General features: G+C 47.6%; 1 pseudogene; it reads right to left on the bottom strand.

The window, feature by feature from the left end:
• Positions 1-3,222: 3,222 nt before the first annotated feature.
• Positions 3,223-21,306, bottom strand: LOC135525696 (lysosomal cholesterol signaling protein-like; annotated as a pseudogene).
• Between the last annotated feature and the right edge of the window lie 933 nt (positions 21,307-22,239).

The following is a 22,239-nucleotide window of genomic DNA, read 5'->3' as shown; positions in this document are numbered from 1 at the left end:
TCAGTCACCCACCCATCCAGTCAGTCACCCACCCTCCCAGTCAGTCAGTCACCCACCCATCCAGTCAGTCACCCACCCTCCCAGTCAGTCAGTCACCCACCCATCCAGTCAGTCACCCACCCACCCATCCCGCCAGTCACCCACCCATCCAGTCAGTCACTGGTCATGCAGCAGCATTGAGGTAGACAGCCCATCAGCATCAGTGATTTTCAATGAAAATACCACATTCAACCAGTAATAATACACACAGCCACTCATCCTACAAGGCTGAGGCAGTCGGGCTAAACACACAGCACCTCATCCTACAAGGCTGAGGCAGTCAGGCTAAACACACAGCACCTCATCCTACAAGGCTGAGGCAGTCAGGATAAACACACAGCACCTCATCCTACAAGGCTGAGGCAGTCGGGCTAAACACACAGCCACTCATCCTACAAGGCTGAGGCAGTCGGGCTAAACACACAGCACCTCATCCTACAAGGCTGAGGCAGTCAGGCTAAACACAGAGCACCTCAGTCACTTAACATCAACACCTTGTCTCTCCAGATAATTGAAGGTAGAATCTGCAAAGGAACATCATCATACACGGCGGGGTCACTTCCTGCTTAAAGTCACACCGCCGGGTCACTTCCTGCTTAAAGTCACACCGCCGGGTCACTTCCTGCTTAAAGTCAGACTTCAACAACAACACAATTCCTATGTGAGGGGGAATTTAAACAAGAGTATCAGTGTTAAGTGCAAAAACTCACTAACCCTGCTTGTTAATACTCAAAGACATTTGTATCACATTGATAAAACCTCAGAGGACAACATACCAGAGCATTTTTTTAACCTTTATTTAACCAGGCAAGTCAGTTAAGAACAAATTTTTATTTTCAATAACGGCCTCGGAACCGTGGGTTAACTGCCAGAAGGACAGATTTGTACCTTGTCAGCTCGGGGATTTGAACTTGCAACCTTCCGGTTACTCGTCCAACGCTCTAACCACTAGGCTACCCTGCCGCCCCCATCATGATGTCATGATATTAGGAACAATAAATAACAATGCATATTCATGACTGATCAGAACATTATTGGCATAAAATGAGCATTAGAAACATTCTCCACATGTGTTCCACACAGAATGTGGACACGCTGTCTACTTGACCGGGCAGGACATGTGTTCCACACAGAATGTGGACACGCAGTCTACATGACCAGGCAGGACATGTGTTCCACACGGAATGTGGACACGCAGTCTACATGACCAGGCAGGACATGTGTTCCACACAGAATGTGGACACGCTGTCTACATGACCAGGCAGGACATGTGTTCCACACAGAATGTGGACACGCTGTCTACCTGACCGGGCAGGACATGCGCTCCACACAGAATGTGGACACGCTGTCTACCTGGACCAGGACATGTGTTCCACAGAATGTGGACACGGCAGGACATGTGTTCCACACAGAATGTGGACACGCTGTCTACCTGACCGGGCAGGACATGTGTTCCACACAGAATGTGGACACGCTGTCTACTTGACCGGGCAGGACATGTGTTCCACACAGAATGTGGACACGCTGTCTACTTGACCAGGCAGGACATGTGTTCCACACAGAATGTGGACACGCTGTCTACTTGACCAGGCAGGACATGTGTTCCACACAGAATGTGGACACGCTGTCTACATGACCAGGCAGGACATGTGTTCCACACAGAATGTGGACACGCTGTCTACTTGACCGGGCAGGACATGTGTTTCACACAGAATGTGGACACGCTGTCTACTTGACCAGGCAGGACATGTGTTCCACACAGAATGTGGACACGCTGTCTACTTGACCGGGCAGGACATGTGTTCCACACAGAATGTGGACACGCTGTCTACTGTGTTCCACACAGAATGTGGACACGCTGACCGGGCAGGACATGTGTTCCACACAGAATGTGGACACGCTGTCTACATGACCAGGCAGGACATGCGCTCCAGGAAACCATGTCAACGCATGGCCTTTAAAAGCTGACTCAGCGATGATCTTCAAGTGGTGTTGGAGGCCTCACCTCTCGCTTTGAACAAAACGATGTGTCACAGACAAGCTGTACCTCACTGCTAAAGCTTTGTCTTGGTTGAGCCAGACGGGCTGACCGTAATGGGTAACATAACAGTGGAAAAACGTTTAAACCTTCACCGACTTTCAGGTACATTACAACAGTATTACAGTAGTCTTACAAAACAACACGTCAGTTGCATACGAAATAGTTGAATAGTCTCAGTGCAACATTTCAGTCACTGCAGACTTCTCTATGTCATGCAAAGAAGTCTCTCTGTGATACTGGAGCCGGTGGAGGTGGTGGATTTGATTGGTTCAGCTGGGATAGTAGCTGACTCAGGATGCACACACCGGCCACTTAAATGGCACGACCAGAGCCCCACCCTATTCCCTTCATTGACCAGAGCCCCTGTTCCTTCATAGTGCATACTACTCTTGACCAGAGCCCTATTCCCTTCATAGTGCACTACTCTTGACCAGAGCCCTATTCCCTTCATAGTGACCACCTGTTCCCTTCATTGACCAGAGCCCTATTCCCTTCATAGTGCACTTCTCTTGACCAGAGCCCTGTTCCCTTCATAGTGCACTACTCTCAGCCCACCATCTTTCTTTCTTATTGGGTTCATTCAGGAGGGTGCAAACGTTACAAAAATGTTCAGATAGAAATGTATGACACAGAACAGATATGATTGTCTGATCTGTGGAAATGGGAACGCTAAATGGTGTCAGCTCTATCTCATTATATTTCCATCTGAACGTTTCATCTCACTGAATAGCAGTGTTGTAATATTCTAATCCACGACTTAGGAGTCAAGGTTTAGGACTTAGGAGTCAAGGTTTAGGACTTAGGAGTCAAGGTTTAAGACTTAAAAATCAAGGTTTAGGACTTAGGAGTCAAGGTTTAGGACTTAGGAGTCAAGGTTTAAGACTTAAAAATCAAGGTTTAGGACTTAGGAGTCACGGTTTAGTGACTTGACAACAACACTGCTGAATAGTAACCCCCCCCTCTCTGGGAACATTACATGGCCACAGGAGGCATTCTGCTGTTCCTCTCCATCGGTGGCGTCCAGCTCCTCTCAGTGAAGCGGTAGTGTAGCAGGGTGTCGTCCCTGAAGCCAAACTGGTGTGCGAGGTGTTGCAGTATCCTCCTTGCTGGAGCTGAGCCCCATAGAGCTGGGCTTCCCCCTGTCCCGGGCCAGACCCACCCTCACCAGCCAGTCCACCAGATCACTGCCCAGGAAAGTGACCTGAGTCCGGGCCTGGGATGGAGGATAAGTCCCCTGACCAGGTCTCTCCCTGGAGCGCTCCCTCTCCTGAACCCTCTCCCCTCACACCTGCGTATCAAAGGGAGGATTCAGCCACTGTCCCAGGGTTCAGGCTTTCCCCAGAAGCACTAGGGTGGAGATATGAAGGAAGAGGAGAAAGGACAACGGACAGAGAAAAGGAGTGCTAGTGAGGATGAGAGTTCCGTAAGAGAAACAGGAAGTCAAGAAGGTGAAAAGTAGCTACCAGGATTGTGTACCACTCCAAAACCAGAATGTATTACCAGCAAAGAAGACTGTGGTAGGTTCAGTCCGTTCAGTGTACAATAATGCATTACCAACGAAGAAGACTGTGGTAGGTTCAGTCCGTTCACAGAGTGTACAATAATGCATTACCAGCGAAGAAGACTGTGGTAAGTTCAGTCCGTTCACAGAGTGTACAATAATGCATTACCAGCGAAGAAGACTGTGGTAGGTTCAGTCCGTTCACAGAGTGTACAATAATGCATTACCAGCGAAGAAGACTGTGGTAGGTTCAGTCCGTTCACAGAGTGTACAATGCAATAATGCATTTCTAAAGACAGGATTAGTGGTAGAAACATGCAAGATATTATCTGGGGTAAAATCCCAAGCCATGCATAGAGAGGATGTTAGTAGAGAACGAGTTCAACTCGTAGGTAACATGCATTTAAGAGTCAACCGTTTATTTTTTTAAATTGTATTTATAATTTTTTTTAAATAATTTTACCAACTTTTTCTTCCCATTTTTGATATCCAAATTGGTAGTTACAGTCTTGTCCCATCGCTGCAACTCCCGTACAGACTCTGGAGAGGTGAAACACAACCCTGCCAAGCCGCACTGCTTCTTGACACACTGCTCGCTTAACCCGGAAGCCAGTCGCACCAATGTCGGAGGAAACACCGTACAACTGGCGACCGTGGCAGCGTGCACTGCGCCCGGACCGCCACAGGAGTCACTAGAGCACGATGGGAAATGGACATCCCGGGCCGACCAAACCTCCCCTAACCCGAACGACGCTGGGCCAATTGTGTGCCGCCTCATGGGTCTCCCGGTCGCGCCAGCTGCAACACAGCCTAGGATCGAACCAGGATCTGTAGTGACGCAGCTAGCACTGTGATAGAGTGTCTTACACCGCTGTGACACTCGGGAGACCCAAGTCAACGGTTTTAATATAGATTCTAGAGCTTTGATTCTGCACCAATCAGACGTGTCCTGGGAGTGAAATCATGCTACAAAAAATGATTAAAAAAATGAAATAAATGATCATTGATGTTTATGTTGTGGCCTACCTTCTGATGGACACTATGTCCTGAACACACTGGTCTTTATGATAGCGGACAAACTGAGTGCAGGTCAGCCTGATCTCCTCTGGAACCACAGGGGGGGGCTCCTGCTCACTCTCCCTGCCCTGCCATAGGCTCACTAACCTGGGGGACAGGACACACACAGGCCCCTTAGAGGGCAGAACAACCACATCTTCTACAGCCACACTACCTGGCTCAGGCAAGTCTGACTTAGATCAGGCCCTGTGCTGACTTTGGGACAACATACAGGAGGAGGTGCTGATGTTGGGACCATACAACATACAGGAGGAGGTGCTGATGTTGGGACCATACAACATACAGGAGGTGCTGCTGATGTTGGGACAATACAACATACAGGAGGTGCTGCTGATGTTGGGACCATACAACATACAGGAGGAGGTGCTGATGTTGGGACAATACAACATACAGGAGGAGGTGCTGATGTTGGGACAATACAACATACAGGAGGAGGTGCTGATGTTGGGACAATACAACATACAGGAGGAGGTGCTGATGTTGGGACCATACAACATACAGGAGGAGGTGCTGATGTTGGGACCATACAACATACAGGAGGAGGTGCTGATGTTGGGACAATACAACATACAGGAGGAGGTGCTGATGTTGGGACCATACAACATACAGGAGGAGGTGCTGATGTTGGGACAATACAACATACAGGAGGTGCTGCTGATGTTGGGACAATACAGCATACAGGGGAGGAGGTGCTGATGTTGGGACAATACAACATACAGGGGGGGGTGCTGATGTTGGGACAATACAACATACAGGAGGAGGTGCTGATGTTGGGACAATACAACATACAGGAGGTGCTGCTGTTGGGACAATACAACATACAGGAGGAGGTGCTGATGTTGGGACAATACAACATACAGGAGGTGCTGCTGATGTTGGGACCATACAACATACAGGAGGAGGTGCTGATGTTGGGACCATACAACATACAGGAGGTGGTGCTGATGTTGGGACCATACAACATACAGGAGGAGGTGCTGATGTTGGGACAATACAACATACAGGAGGTGCTGCTGATGTTTGGACCATACAACATACAGGAGGAGGTGCTGATGTTGGGACAATACAACATACAGGAGGTGCTGCTGATGTTGGGACCATACAACATACAGGAGGAGGTGCTGATGTTGGGACAATACAACATACAGGAGGAGGTGCTGATGTTGGGACAATACAACATACAGGAGGTGCTGCTGATGTTGGGACCATACAACATACAGGAGGTGCTGCTGATGTTGGGACAATACAACATACAGGAGGAGGTGCTGATGTTGGGACCATACAACATACAGGAGGAGGTGCTGATGTTGGGACCATACAACATACAGGAGGAGGTGCTGATGTTGGGACAATACAACATACAGGAGGAGGTGCTGATGTTGGGACCATACAACATACAACGATGCACTATGCTCTCTGAAGTAAGTACCTAGTTCCTCGCTCACCTCTTCTTGAATGGCAGAATGATCAGATGCCTGTCCAGGCCAAAGATACCAAACGAAATGAAGCCCTGAGAAACACGAGAGGTAAAGTAAGCAACGGTCAAATCCCTTCGTATTCTCATGATCTAATAGACACGAGACCGTACCTGTCCATAGTTGGCCACAGCACAGAAGAACTGCAGCTCCAGGTACAGTCTACCAGGGTCCTGGTTGAACAACCACCATAGACAACTGGACAGGTTCTGAAAGACATGCGAGAGGGGGAATGAAAAGCGCACTTCAGAGTTAACAATGCCGATTCAGGGAAGAGGTTGGAGATTGGAGTGAACTAGTGCACACTTCAGGGACAAGGGTAGGTAGAGAAAGGGGACACGGCCAAGCAATAAAAGAATAGAACAGTAGAACAGAATTGAACAGAGTAGAACAGAACAGAACAGAGCAGAATAGAATAGAGTAGAACAGAATAGAACATAGTAGAGTAGAGTAGAATAGAACTGAATAGAACAGAGCAGAACAGATAGAACAGAATAGAACAGGGTAGAGAGCAGAACAGAATAGAATAGGGTAGAGAGAATAGAACAGAATAGAATAGCAGAACAGAATAGAACAGGGAGTAGAATAGAACAGAATAGAACAGAGCAGAACAGAATAGAACAGGGTAGAGTAAAATAGAACAGAATAGAACAGAGCAGAACAGAATAGAACAGGGTAGAGTAAAATAGAACAGAATAGAACAGAGCAGAACAGAATAGAGTAGAGTGGAACAGAACAGAGTAGATTAGAATAGAACAGAATAGAGTAGAATAGAACAGAATAGAGTAGAATAGAACAGAATAGAGTAGAACAGAGCAGAACAGAATAGAGTAGAACAGAACCGTAGATAGCACTCACAGCCAGCAGGGAAACTATGAGGAGTAGACACAACAGGACGTGTCTGACCAGCTGTCTGTCATCCTGGACCGGTGGACTACACTGCTGCTGCTGGGTTTCACACAGCGCCCCACACTGGCCTGGAGGGTACAGTACAACAAGTCAACAGGGTTGTATTCATTAATGCACACCGTAGCAAAACGTTTTGCAACAGCATCACAGTCAACACAAGCCACAGTGGACACAACAGGTCAGCACGGCCCGAAGTATCAGCCCATAAACCTAGAACACAACTCCAAACAGAGCTGTAGTCATTCACGTTGTGTTCCTGTACCTGTTAGAGACGTGGGAGTGTCCTTCCTGGTGGCGCCGTAGATCATGTCGGGCACAGGCTGTGTACAGCTACAACAGTCTGGGTGGAACACAACAACAACACACAGACACAGTTCTGAGTTAAATCAAACTACTGTTTATTAGGTTGGCAATTTAAGGTTTTACATACGAAGTTCAACACAAAATCCCCAGTAAACCAATGCACCCAAGTTTACAGAACTAGAAAAAACAATAATGTGTCTAGTGACCTACCACTGTTGTTGCTGGTCTCTGGTGCTGAGGGCTCCAGTGAGGGGGTCTGGTTCTCCTGGTGTCCAGGGGGCCTCAGGTCCTCTATAGTACCTGTGTTGGAGGCTCTCTCCAGGGCTTGGTAGTTCTGGTTCTCCTTGGTGCCCTGGCTGAGACCCATCAGAGAGAAACCACCTACCAAGATGCTGCAGGAGACTACTACTGCAGTACTGATGATCTGAGAGAGGGGAAAGAGAGAGGTAAACCTTTAGGACTGGCTCCAGATCTATGTGATCTGTAAAAACTTTAGAACTGGCTCCAGATCTGTGTGATCTGTAAAACCTTTAGGACTGGCTCCAGATCTATGTGATGTGTAAAGTGTCAAACCTTTAGGACTGGCTCCAGATCTATGTGATCTGTAAAGTGTCAAACCTTTAGAACTGGCTCCAGATCTATGTGATCTGTAAAGTGTCAAACTTTTAGGACTGGCTCCAGATCTATGTAAAGTGTAAAACCTTTAGACTGGCTCCAGATCTATGTGATCTGTAAAGTGTAGTCAACTCAGGGAGAACTATACAGTGGATCTATGTGATCTGTATTCCAGTGCCAAGAGGAAGGGAGAACTATCACAGGTGGATCTGTATTCCTGAGCCCTGCCATAGAGGAAGGCAGACAGTATCAGGCATCCTCTCACCTGAGCCCTGCCATAGAGGAAGGCAGAGTCTATAGTATCAGGCATCCTCTCACCTGAGCCCTGCCATAGAGGAAGGCAGAGTCTACAGTATCAGGCATCCCTCACCTGAGCCCTGCCATAGAGGAAGGCAGAGTCTACAGTATCAGGCATCCATCAGTAGCCCTATTTTCTAGAGCCCTATCAGGCATTTCACCTTCATAGAGGAAAGAGTCTAATATCAGCATCCTCTCACCTGAGCCCTGTCATAGAGGAAGGCAGATTTTTATAGTATCAGGCATCCTCTCACCTGAGCCCTAAAATAGAGGAAGGCAGAGTCTATAGTATCAGGCATCCTGTTTACCTGAGCCCTGCCATAGAGGAAGGCAACAAATATTAATCCTTTAACTTTGAGCCTTGAACTAGAGTAAAAACTCTAAATATCAGGCATCCTCTCACCTGAGCCCTGCCATAGAGGAAGGCAGAGTCTATAGTATCAGGCATCCTCTCACCTGAGCCCTGCCATAGAGGAAGGCAGAGTCTATAGTATCAGGAAATCCTCACCTGAGCCCTGCCATAGAGGAAGGCAGAGTCTACAGTATCAGGCATCCTGTCACCTGAGCCCTGTCATAGAGGAAGGCAGAGTCTATAGTATCAGGCATCGGGTCACCTGAGCCCTGCCATAGAAGAAGGCAGAGTCTAGCAGCCTGCTCAGCTGAGCCCTGTCATAGAGGAAGGCAGAGTCTATAGTATCAGGCATATGTTCACCTGAGCCCTGCCATAGAAGAAGGCAGAGTCTATCCAGTATCAGGTTTCCTCTCACCTGAGCCCTGCCATAGAAGAAGGCAGAGTCTATAGTATCAGGCATCCTGCTCACCTGAGCCCTGCCATTCAAAGTCAGTCTAAATCGGCCTCTCACCTGAGTCATAGAGGAAGGCAGAGTCTATAGTATCAGCTCAACTGAGCCCTGCATAGAGGAAGGCAGAGTATAGATCGGGCATTCTCTTTCATGAGCCCTGCCATAGAGGAAAGAGGCTCAAATTCAGGCTTTCCCTCACCTGAGCTCCCATAGAGGAAGGCAGAGTTTGGTATCAGGCATCCTTCACTGTACTGTAGAGGAAGGCAGAGTCTATGTATCAGGCATCCTCTCACCTGGGCCCTGCCATAGAGGAAGGCAGATTCTAGATGATCAGTAATCCTCACACCTGAGCCCTTTCATAGAGAAACAGAGTCTAGTATCAGGCATCCTTTCACCTGGAGCCCTGCCATAGAGAAGGCAGACATAGTATCAGGCATCTCCTCACCTGAGCTGCCATAGAGGAAGGCAGATCTATAGGCATCCTTTCACCTGGAGCCCTGCCATAGAGGAAGGCAGAGTCTATAGTATCAGGCATCCTCTCACCTGAGCCCTCCATAGAGGAAGGCCTATGTATCAGGCATGATTCACCTGAGCCCTGCCATAGAGGAAGGCAGAGTCTATAGTATCAGGCATCCTCTCACCTGAGCCCTGCCATAGAGGAAGGCAGAGTCTTAGTATCAGGCATCCTCTCACCTGAGCTCCTGCCATGATACAGAGTGATATCAGGCATCCTCTCACCTGAGCCCTGCCATAGAGGAAGGCAGAGTCTAGAGTATCAGGCATCCTCTCACCTGAGCCCTGCCATAGAAGAAGGCAGATAGAGTATCAGGCATCCTCTCAGAGCCCTGCCATAGAAGAAGGCAGAGCCCAGAGTATCAGGCATCCTCTCACCTGAGCCCTGCCATAGAAGAAGGCAGAGTCTAGAGTATCAGGCCTCCCTCTCACCTGAGCCCTGCCATAGAGGGCAGAGTCTACAGTATCAGGCATCCTCTCACCTGAGCCCTGCCATAGAGGAAGGCAGAGTCTATAGTATCAGGCCTCCTCTCACCTGAGCCCCGCCATAGAGGAAGGCAGAGTCTATAGTATCAGGCATAGTATCAGGCCTCCTCTCACCTGAGCCCTGCCATAGAGGAAGGCAGAGTCTATAGTATCAGGCATCCTCTCACCTGAGCCCTGCCATAGAGGAAGGCAGAGTCTATAGTATCAGGCATCCTCTCACCTGAGCCCTGCCATAGAGGAAGGCAGAGTCTATAGTATCAGGCATCCTCTCACCTGAGCCCTGCCATAGAGGAAGGCAGAGTCTAGAGTATCGGGCATCCTCTCACCTGAGCCCTGCCATAGAGGAAGGCAGAGTCTAGAGTATCAGGCATCCTCTCACCTGAGCCCTGCCATAGAGGAAGGCAGAGCCTATCAGAGTATCAGGCATCCTCTCACCTGAGCTCTGCCATAGAGTGGAAGGCAGAGTCTATAGTATCAGGGTCACCTGAGCCCTGCCATAATGAAGGCAGAGTCTAGAGTATCAGGCATCCTCTCACCTGAGCCCTGCCATAGAGGAAGGCAGAGTCTAGAGTATCAGGCATCCTCTCACCTGAGCCCTCCATAGAGGAAGGCAGAGTCTAGAGTATCAGGCATCCTCTCACCTGAGCCCTGCCATAGAGGAAGGCAGAGTCTATAGTATCAGGCATCCTTCACCTGAGCCCTGCCATAGAGGAAGGCAGAGTCTGTAGTATCGGGCATCCTCCTCACCTGAGCCCTGCCATAGAGGAAGGCAGAGTCTATAGTATCGGGGCATCCTCTCACCTGAGCCCTGCCATAGAGGAAGGCAGAGTCTATAGTGCATCAGGCATCCTCTCACCTGAGCCCTGCCATAGAGGAAGGCAGAGTCTATAGTATCAGGCATCCTTCACCTGAGCCCTGCCATAGAGGAAGGCAGAGTCTATAGTATCAGGCATATCACCAGGCATAGAGAAGGCAGATCAGGCATCCTCTCACCTGAGCCCTGCCATAGAGGAAGGCCTATAGTATCAGGCATAGAGGAACCTGAGCCCTGCCATAGAGGAAGGCAGAGTCTATAGTATCAGGCATCCTCTCACCTGAGCCCTGCCATAGAGGAAGGCAGAGTCTATAGTATCAGGCATCCTCTCACCTGAGCCTGCCATAGAGGAAGGCAGAGTCTATAGTATCAGGCCTCCTCTCACCTGAGCCCTGCCATAGAGGAAGGCAGAGTCTAGAGTATCGGGCATCCTCTCACCTGAGCCCTGCCATAGAGGAAGGCAGAGTCTATAGTATCGGGCATCCTCTCACCTGAGCCCTGCCATAGAGGAAGGCAGAGTCTATAGTATCAGGCATCCTCTCACCTGAGCCCTGCCATAGAGGAAGGCAGAGTCTATAGTATCGGGCATCCTCTCACCTGAGCCCTGCCATAGAGGAAGGCAGAGTCTATAGTATCAGGCCTCCTTCACCTGGAGCCCTGCCATAGAGGAAGGCAGAGTCTATAGTATCAGGCCTCCTCTCACCTGAGCCCTGCCATAGAGGAAGGCAGAGTCTAGAGTATCAGGCATCCTCTCACCTGAGCCCTGCCATAGAGGAAGGCAGAGTCTATAGTATCGGGCATCCTCTCACCTGAGCCCTGCCATAGAGGAAGGGCAGAGTCTAGAGTATCAGGCATCCTCTCACCTGAGCCCTGCCATAGAGGAAGGCAGAGTCTATAGTATCGGGCATCCTCTCACCTGAGCCCTGCCATAGAGGAAGGCAGAGTCTATAGTATCAGGCATCCTCTCACCTGAGCCCTGCCATAGAGGAAGGCAGAGTCTAGAGTATCAGGCATCCTCACCTGAGCCCTGCCATAGAGGAAGGCAGAGTCTATAGTATCAGGCATCCTCCTCACCTGAGCCCTGCCATAGAGGAAGGCAGAGTCTATAGTATCAGGCATCCTCTCACCTGAGCCCTGCCATAGAGGAAGGCAGAGTCTATAGTATCAGGCATCCTCTCACCTGAGCCCTGCCATAGAGGAAGGCAGAGTTCACAGTATCAGGCCTCCTCTCCTGCCAGGAGCAGACCTCCAAGGATGAGGAACGGTATGCTGTGGAAGAGAACAACGCTGTAAGGTTAAGTTTGAGGAACACAAACATACACACTGTTTCACACACACACACACACACACACACACACACACACGACGCACCTCAGCCAAAGACCAAAGACCAATGAAGCAAACCCAAAAGGTGGATCCTCAGCAAATTGTCCTTCTTGGTCAGAACCAAACAGAGAGGAATCATAGTCAGACCCAGACAGAACCAACTCCGGGTTATTCCACAGATACAGTACAGCATATCCAGTCCAGACACGCGGTACATACCTGTCCAGACACACGGTACATACCAGTCCAGACACGCACACGCGCGGTACATACCAGTCCAGACACGCGCACACGCGCGGTACATACCAGTCCAGACACGCGCACACACACAGTACATACCAGTCCAGACACGCACACACACAGTACATACCAGTCCAGACACGCACACACACAGTACATACCAGTCCAGACACGCACACACACAGTACATACCAGTCCAGACACACACACACACACAGTACATACCAGTCCAGACACACACACACACACAGTACATACCAGTCCAGACACGCACACACACAGTACATACCAGTCCAGACACGCACACACACAGTACATACCAGTCCAGACACACACACACACAGTACATACCAGTCCAGACACACACACACACACACACAGTACATACCAGTCCAGACACACACACACACACACACACAGTACATACCAGTCCAGACACACACGGTACATACCAGTCCAGACACACACACACAGTACATACCAGTCCAGACACACACACACACAGTACATACCAGTCCAGACACACACACACACACACACACAGTACATACACAGTACATACCACACCACACACACACACAGTACATACCAGTCCAGACACGCACACACACAGTACATACCAGTCCAGACACGCACACACACAGTACATACCAGTCCAGACACACACACACACACACATACCAGTCCAGACACACACACACACACACACACACACAGTACATACCAGTCCAGACACACACACACACACATACCAGTCCAGACACACACAGTACATACCAGTCCAGACACACACACACACAGTACATACCAGTCCAGACACACACACGGTACATACCAGTCCAGACCAGACACACACAGTCCAGACACACACACACACAGTACATACCAGTCCAGACACACACACACACACACACACACACGGTACATACCAGTCCAGACACACACACGGTACATACCAGTCCAGACACACACAGTACATACCAGTCCAGACACGCACACACACAGTACATACCAGTCCAGACACGCACACACACAGTACATACCAGTCCAGACACGCACACACACAGTACATACCAGTCCAGACACACACACACACACACAGTACATACCAGTCCAGACACACACACACACACACACACAGTACATACTCAGTCCAGACACACACACACACACACACACACAGTACATACCAGTCCAGACACACACACACACAGTACATACCAGTCCAGACACACGGTACATACCAGTCCAGACACACACGGTACATACCAGTCCAGACACACACACGGTACATACCAGTCCAGACACGCACATGGTACATACCAGTCCAGACACCAGTCCAGACACACGGTACATACCAGTCCAGACACGCATGGTACATACCAGTCCAGACACCAGTCCAGACACACGGTACATACTAGTCCAGACACACACACGGTACATACCCAGTCCAGACACGCACATGGTATATACCAGTCCAGACACCAGTCCAGACACATGGTACATACCAGTCCAGACATATGTGCTGTAGAGTGACCCATAGAGCAGTGTGAATGTCAACACCTGTCCCAAGATGTCCTCCTGCTTCACTACGAAGTTCCAGGATCATACCCGACACACACTAGGAACTACAGGGACAAGGAGAGACACATTACTATATATCACTTGTGTACTGTTGAAATCGGAAGTTTACATACATTTAAAAACTCCGTTTCACAATTCCTGACATTTAATCCTAGTACCCGCCTTAGGTCATTTAGGATCACCACTTCATTTTAAGAATGTGAAATGTGAGAATAATAGTAGAGAGAATGATTTATTTCAGTTTTTATTTCTTTCACATCCCCAGAGGGTCAGAAGTTTACATACACTCAATTAGTATTTGGTAGCATTGCCTTTAAATTGTTTAATTTGCATCAAATGTTTCGGGTAGGGTGAGGTCAGGGCTTTGTGATGGCCACTCCAATACCTTGACTTTGTTGTCCTTAAGCCATTTTGCCACAACTTTGAAGTACGCTTGGGGTCATTGTCCATTTGAAAGACCAATTTGGGACCAAGCTTTAACTTCCTGACTGATGTCTTGAGATATTGCTTCAATATATCCACATAATCTTTTCCCTCATGATGCCATCTATTTTGTGAAGTGCACCAGTCCCTCCTGCAGCAAAGCACCCCCACAACATGATGCTGACACCCCCGTGATTCACGGTTGGGATGGTGTTCTTCAGCTTGCAAGCCTCCCCCTTTTCCTCCAAACATAACAATGGTCATTATGAACAAACAGTTCTATTATTGTTTCATCAGACCAGAGGACATTTCTCCAAAAAGTACGATCTTTGTCCCCATGTGAAGTTTCAAACCGTAGTCTGGCTTTTTTATGACCGTAGTATGGCTTTTTTATGGCTTCTTCCTTGCTGAGCGGCCTTTCAGGTTATGTCGATATAGGACTCTTTTACTGTGGATATAGATACCTTTGTACTTGTTTCCTGAACGTGGTACCTTCAGGTGTTTGGAAATTGCTCCCAAGGATGGACAGAGTTGTGGGAGGTCTACAATTGTTTTTCTGAGGTCTTGGCTGATTTTTTTTTGATTTTCCCATGATGTCAAGCAAAGAGGCACTTGAGTTTGAAGGTAGGCCTTGAAATACATCTACAGGTAAACCTCCAATTGACTCAAATAATGTAAATTAGCTTATGACAATTTTCTGGCATTTTCCAAGCTGTTTAAAGGCACAGTCAACTTCGTGTATGTAAACTTCTGACCCACCGGAATTGTGATACAGTGAATTGTAAGTGAAATAATCTGTCTGTAAACAATTGTTGGAAAAATTACTTGTGTCATGCACAAAGTAGATGTCCTAACCCACTTGCCAAAACTATAGTTTGTTAACAAGAAATTTGTGGTTGAAAAACAAGTTTCAATGACTCCAACCTAAGTGTATGTAAACTTCCGACTTCAACTGTATAGAATATAGAAAACATTATGTACAGTGCCTTCGTAAAGTATTCAGACCCCTTAACCTTTTCCACATTTTGTTAAGTTAGACTTATTCTAAAATGCATTAAATTCATTGTTTTCCTAATATATCGACACACAATAGCCCATAATGACAAGGCGAAAAAACAGGTTTTTAGAAATGTCTGCAAATTTGATTACAAATAAACTGAAATATCTTATTTACATAAGTATTCAGACCTTTTGCTATGAGACTGGAAATTGAGCTCAGGTGCATCCTGTTCCATTTATCATCCTTCAGCTGTTTCTACAACTTGGAGTTCACCTGTGGTAAATTAAATTGGTTGGACATGATTTGGAAAGGCACACACCTGTCTATATAAGGTCCCACTGTTGGACAGGTGCATGTCAGAGCTAAAACCAAGCCATGAGGTCGAAGGACTTGTCTGTAGAGCTCTGAGACAGGATTGTGTCGAGGCACAGATCTGGGGAAGGGAACCAAAAAATATCTGCAGCATTTAAGGTCCCCAAGAACACAGTGGCATCCATCATTCTTAAATGGAAGAAGTTTGGAACCACCAAGACTCTTCCTAGAGCTGGCTGCTCAGTCAAACTAAGCAATCGGGGGAGAAGGGCCTTGGTCAGGGAGGTGACCAAGAACCCGAAGGTCACTATGACAGAGCTCCCCAGAGTTCCTCTGAGGAGGTAGGAGAACCTTCCAGAAGGACAACCATCTCTGCAACACTCCACCAAATCAGGCCTTTATGGTAGAGTGGCCAGACGGAAGCCACCTCTCAGTAAAAGGCACATAAAGATTCTCAGACCATGAGAAACAAGATTCTGGTCTGATGAAACGAGATTGAACACTTTCTGAATGTCAAAACGAGAAATTGCACCATCCCTACGGTGAAGCTTTGGCACATCTGGAGGAAACCTGTCAAGCATGGTGGTGGTAGCAGCACATCTGGAGGGAAACCTGGCACCATCCCTACAGTGAAGCATGCTGGTGGTGCAGTGGTAGCACCATCCCACATCGTGGTGGTGGTGCATCACATCTGAGGAAACCTGGCACCATCCCTACGGTGAAGCATGGTGGTGGTAGCAGCACATCAGTGGATGCTGGTGGTAAGCACCTGGAGGAAACCTAGCACCATCCCGGTGAAGCAGCATCACATCTGAACCTGGCATGCTGGTGGTAGCAGCACATCTGGAGGAAACCTGGCACCATCCCTACGGTGAAGCGTGGTGGTAGCAGCACATCTGGAGGAAACCTGGCACCATCCCTATCACATCTGGCACCATCCCTACAGTGAAGCAAGCAGCATCTGGAGGAAACCTAGCACCATCCCTACGGTGAAGCGGTGAAGCACCATCCTCACGGTGAAGCATGGTGGTGGTAGCAGCACATCTGGAGGAAACCTGGCACCATCCCTACAGTGAAGCATGCGGTGAAGCACATGGTGGTAGCAGCACATCTGGAGGAAACCTGGCACCATCCCTACAGTGAAGCACATGCTGGTGGTAGCAGCACATCTGGAGGAAACCTGGCACCATCCCTACGGTGAAGCATGGTGGTGGTAGCAGCACATCTGGAGGAAACCTGGCACCATCCCTACAGTGAAGCATGCTGGTGGTAGCAGCACATCTGGAGGAAATACGATGGATGGTGGAAACATCTGGCACCATCCCTACGGTGAAGCATGGTGGTGGTAGCAGCACATCTGGAGGAAACCTGGCACCATCCGTGATGGTGGTAGCTCACGGTGAAGCATGGTGGTGGTAGCAGCACATCTGGAAAGGACCATCCCTACGGTGATGCGTGGTGGTGGTAGCAGCATCCATCCCTACGGTGAAGCGTGGTGGTGGTAGCATCATGTGAGGAAAAGCAGCCGTGGTGGTGGTAGCACATCTGGAGGAAACCTGGCACCATCCCTACGTGAAGCGTGGTGGTGGTAGCATCATGTCTGGAGGAAAGCATCACGGAAGCGTGGTGGTGGTAGCATCATGTTTTTCAGTGGCAGCGGCTGAGAGACTAGTCAGGATCGAAGGAAAGATGAACGGCACAAAGCACAGAGAGATTCATGATGGAAACCTGCTCCAGAGCGCTCAGGACCTCAGACTGGGGGCGAAGGTTCACCTTCCAACAGGACAACGACCCTAAGCACACAGACAAGACAATGCAGGAGTGGCTTTGGGACAAGTCTCTGAGATGTCCTTGAGTAGCCCAGCCAGAGCCCGGACTTGAACCCGACCTAACATCTCTGGGGAATCCTGAAAATAGCTGTGGTGCGATGCTCCCCATCCAACCTGACAGAGCTTGAGAGGATCTGCAGAGAAGAATGGGAGAAACACCCCAAATACAGGTGTGCCACGTTTGTAGCGTCATCCCCAGAAGACTCAAGGCTGTAATCGCTGCCAAAGGTGCTTCAACAAAGAACTGAATAAAGAGTCTGAATACTTATGGAAATATGATTTTTCCGTTTGAGTTTTTTCTAAAAACATATTTTTTTAAACAGTTTTTGCTTTGTCATTATGGGGTATTGTGATGTCAATATGGGGAAATGTGCGTAGATTGATGAGGCAAAAACATTTTTCATCCATTTTAGAATAAGGTTGTAACATAACAAAATGTGGAACAAGTCAAGGGGTCTGAATACATTCAGAATGTCTTGTATATGAAGGATATACATGTAATAACCCTTTAGAATGTACTGTATATGAAGGATATACATGTAATAACCCTTTCAGAATGTCCTGTATATGAAGGATATATATGTAATAACCCTTTAGAATGTCCTGTATATGAAGGATATATATGTAATAACCCTTTAGAATGTACTGTATATGAAGGACATATATGTAATAACCCTTTAGAATGTCCTGTATATGAAGGATATATATGTAATAACCCTTTAGAATGTCCTGTATATGAAGGATATATGTAATAACCCTTTAGAATGTCCTGTATATGAAGGACATTTATGTAATAACCCTTTAGAATGTCCTGTATATGAAGGACATATGTAATAACCCTTTAGAATGTACTGTATATGGAGGATATATATGTAATAACCCTTTAGAATGTACTGTATATGAAGGATATATATGTAATAACCCTTTAGAATGTAATGTATATGGAGGATATATATGTAATAAATCTTTAGAATGTACTGTATATGAAGGATATATATGTAATAACCCTTTAGAATGTACTGTATATGAAGGATATATGTAATAACCCTTTAGAATGTACTGTATATGAAGGACATATGTAATAACCCTTTAGAATGTACTGTATATGAAGGATATATATGTAATAACCCTTTAGAATGTACTGTATATGGAGGATATATATGTAATAACCCTTTAGAATGTACTGTATATGAAGGACATATATGTAATAACCCTTTAGAATGTACTGTATATGAAGGACATATGTAATAACCCTTTAGAATGTACTGTATATGAAGGACATATGTAATAACCCTTTAGAATGTACTGTATATGAAGGATATATATGTAATAACCCTTTAGAATGTACTGTATATGAAGGATATATATGTAATAACCCTTTAGAATGTACTGTATATGAAGGACATATATGTAATAACCCTTTAGAATGTACTGTATATGAAGGACATATGTAATAACCCTTTAGAATGTACTGTATATGAAGGACATATATGTAATAACCCTTTAGAATGTACTGTATATGAAGGATATATATGTAATAACCCTTTAGAATGTACTGTATATGAAGGACATATATGTAATAACCCTTTAGAATGTACTGTATATGAAGGACATATATGTAATAACCCTTTAGAATGTACTGTATATGAAGGATATATATGTAATAACCCTTTAGAATGTACTGTATATGAAGGATATATATGTAATAACCTGTGCCAGGAAGAGATTCATAGAAAACATGTGTGGGAGCCTCTTGAACTTCTTACTGAGGAGAATGACAGCGATGGTCCACACCTACAAACACAAACACGATGTGTTTCAGTGTATCCAGTGTTTAAATACAGCAGAAACCCACTCAAGTGGGTCGGCAGGAGTAGCCTAGTGGTTAGAGCGTTGGACTAGTAACCGGAAGGTTGCAAGTTCAAACCCCGAGCTGACAAGGTACAAATCTGTCGTTCCACTGTTCCTAGGCCGTCATTGAAAATAAGAATTTGTTCTTAACTGACTTGCCTGGTTAAATAAAGGTTAAAAAAAAAAGTTGTCAAAAGTCTTTGCAGAGTAGATTATAATTTTAAAAGCCATTATATGAACCATCACAGTTGCATTCCATACTGCTTTTGATATAGTGTCCTGATCAACACCATGGATACAGCAAGCCCTGATCAATACCATGGATACAGCAAGTTCCTGATCAACACCTCATGGATACAGGTTCCTGATCAACACTTACATGGCATGCCCTTGATCTACATGGATACAGCAAGTTCTTAGATCAACACCATGGATACAGCAAGCCCTGATCAACACCATGGATACAGCAAGCCCTGATCAACACCATGGATACAGTAAGCCCTGATCAACACCATGGATACAGTAAGCCCTGATCAACACCATGGATACAGCAAGCCCTGATCAACACCATGGATACAGCAAGCCCTGATCAACACCATGGATACAGCAAGCCCTGATCAACACCATGGATACAGCAAGCCCTGATCAACACCATGGATACAGCAAGCCCTGATCAACACCATGGATACAGCAAGCCCTGATCAACACCATGGATACAGCAAGCCCTGATCAACACCATGGATACAGCAAGCCCTGATCAACACCAAGGATACAGCAAGCCCTGATCAACACCAAGGATACAGCAAGCCCTGATCAACACCAAGGATACAGCAAGCCCTGATCAACACCACGGATACAGCAAGCCCTGATCAACACCACGGATACAGCAAGCCCTGATCAACACCACGGATACAGTAAGCCCTGATCAACACCATGGATACAGCAAGCCCTGATCAACACCATGGATACAGCAAGCCCTGATCAACACCAAGGATACAGCAAGCCCTGATCAACACCACGGATACAGCAAGCCCTGATCAACACCACGGATACAGCAAGCCCTGATCAACACCACGGATACAGTAAGCCCTGATCAACACCATGGATACAGCAAGCCCTGATCAACACCATGGATACAGCAAGCCCTGATCAACACCATGGATACAGTAAGCCCTGATCAACACCATGGATACAGTAAGCCCTGATCATCACCATGGATACAGTAAGCCCTGATCAACACCATGGATACAGTAAGCCCTGATCAACCCCTTGCTTCAATCAGCTAAAGTCAGACAGGACCACAACTAAGCATATTGAAAACAGTATCAAAGTCTGCCTTCTTCATTGGCCTTTCATGTAAGAGAGAAATAGAGAGAAAGACAGACAGAGAGAGAGAGACAGCGAGAGAGACAGCGAGAGAGAGCGAGAGAAACAGAGAGAGAAACAGAGAGCGAGAAACAGAGAGAGAGAGAAACAGAGAGAGAGAAACAGAGAGAGAGAGAGAAACAGAGAGAGAGACAGACAGAAACAGAGAGAGAGACAGACAGAAACAGAGAGAGACAGAGACAGAAACAGAGAGAGAGAGAGACACAGAACATAAATAGAGAGAACCCTCACCAGTGCGACCAGGCTGACGATGCTGATGTTGAAGCTGACATTCTGCAGCTCAGTGACCAGTGGCTTGGGGTTCATCAGGGGGATGGTCAGCAGCCAGGCTGACACGTACATGATGGGGGCAGACAGGAACGTGCTGATCACCATCCCTGACGTCACCTACAGGAGGACAGACAGAGAGGTAGAGAGAGACATGATGGGGGCAGACAGGAACGTGCTGATCACCATCCCTGACGTCACCTACAGGAGGACAGACAGAGAGGTAGAGAGAGACATGATGGGGGCAGACAGGCACGTGCTGATCACCATCCCTGACGTCACCTTCAGGAGGACAGACAGAGAGGTAGAGAGAGACATGATGGGGGCAGACAGGCACGTGCTGATCACCATCCCTGACGTCACCTACAGGAGGACAGACAGAGAGGTAGAGAGAGACATGATGGGGGCAGACAGGAACGTGCTGATCACCATCCCTGACGTCACCTACAGGAGGACAGACAGAGAGGTAGAGAGAGACATGATGGGGGCAGACAGGCACGTGCTGATCACCATCCCTGACGTCACCTACAGGAGGACAGACAGAGAGGTAGAGAGAGACATGATGGGGGCAGACAGGCACGTGCTGATCACCATCCCTGACGTCACCTACAGGAGGACAGACAGAGAGGTAGAGAGAGACATGATGGGGGCAGACAGGAACGTGCTGATCACCATCCCTGACGTCACCTACAGGAGGACAGACAGAGAGGTAGAGAGAGACATGATGGGGGCAGACAGGCACGTGCTGATCACCATCCCTGACGTCACCTACAGGAGGACAGACAGAGAGGTAGAGAGAGACAGATGGGGAGACATGATCCTGACGGGGGCAGACAGGAACATGATGGGGGCAGACAGGCATCGTGCTGATCACCATCCCTGACGTCACCTACAGGAGGACAGACAGAGAGGTAGAGAGAGACATGATGGGCAGACAGGCACGTGCTGATCACCATCCCTGACGTCACCTACAGGAGGACAGACAGAGAGGTAGAAGAGACATGATGGGGGGCAGACAGGCACGTGCTGATCACCATCCCTGACCACCTACAGGAGGACAGACAGAGAGGTAGAGAGAGACATGATGGGGGCAGACAGGCAACGTGCTGATCACCATCCCTGACGTCACCTACAGGAGGACAGACAGA

The sequence above is a fragment of the Oncorhynchus masou genome, chromosome 5 (assembly GCF_036934945.1).
Source record: "Oncorhynchus masou masou isolate Uvic2021 chromosome 5, UVic_Omas_1.1, whole genome shotgun sequence".
Lineage (NCBI taxonomy): Eukaryota > Metazoa > Chordata > Actinopteri > Salmoniformes > Salmonidae > Oncorhynchus > Oncorhynchus masou.
Note: the sequence above shows the minus strand (reverse complement) of the source record. Positions and strands in the feature narration are given on the sequence as shown.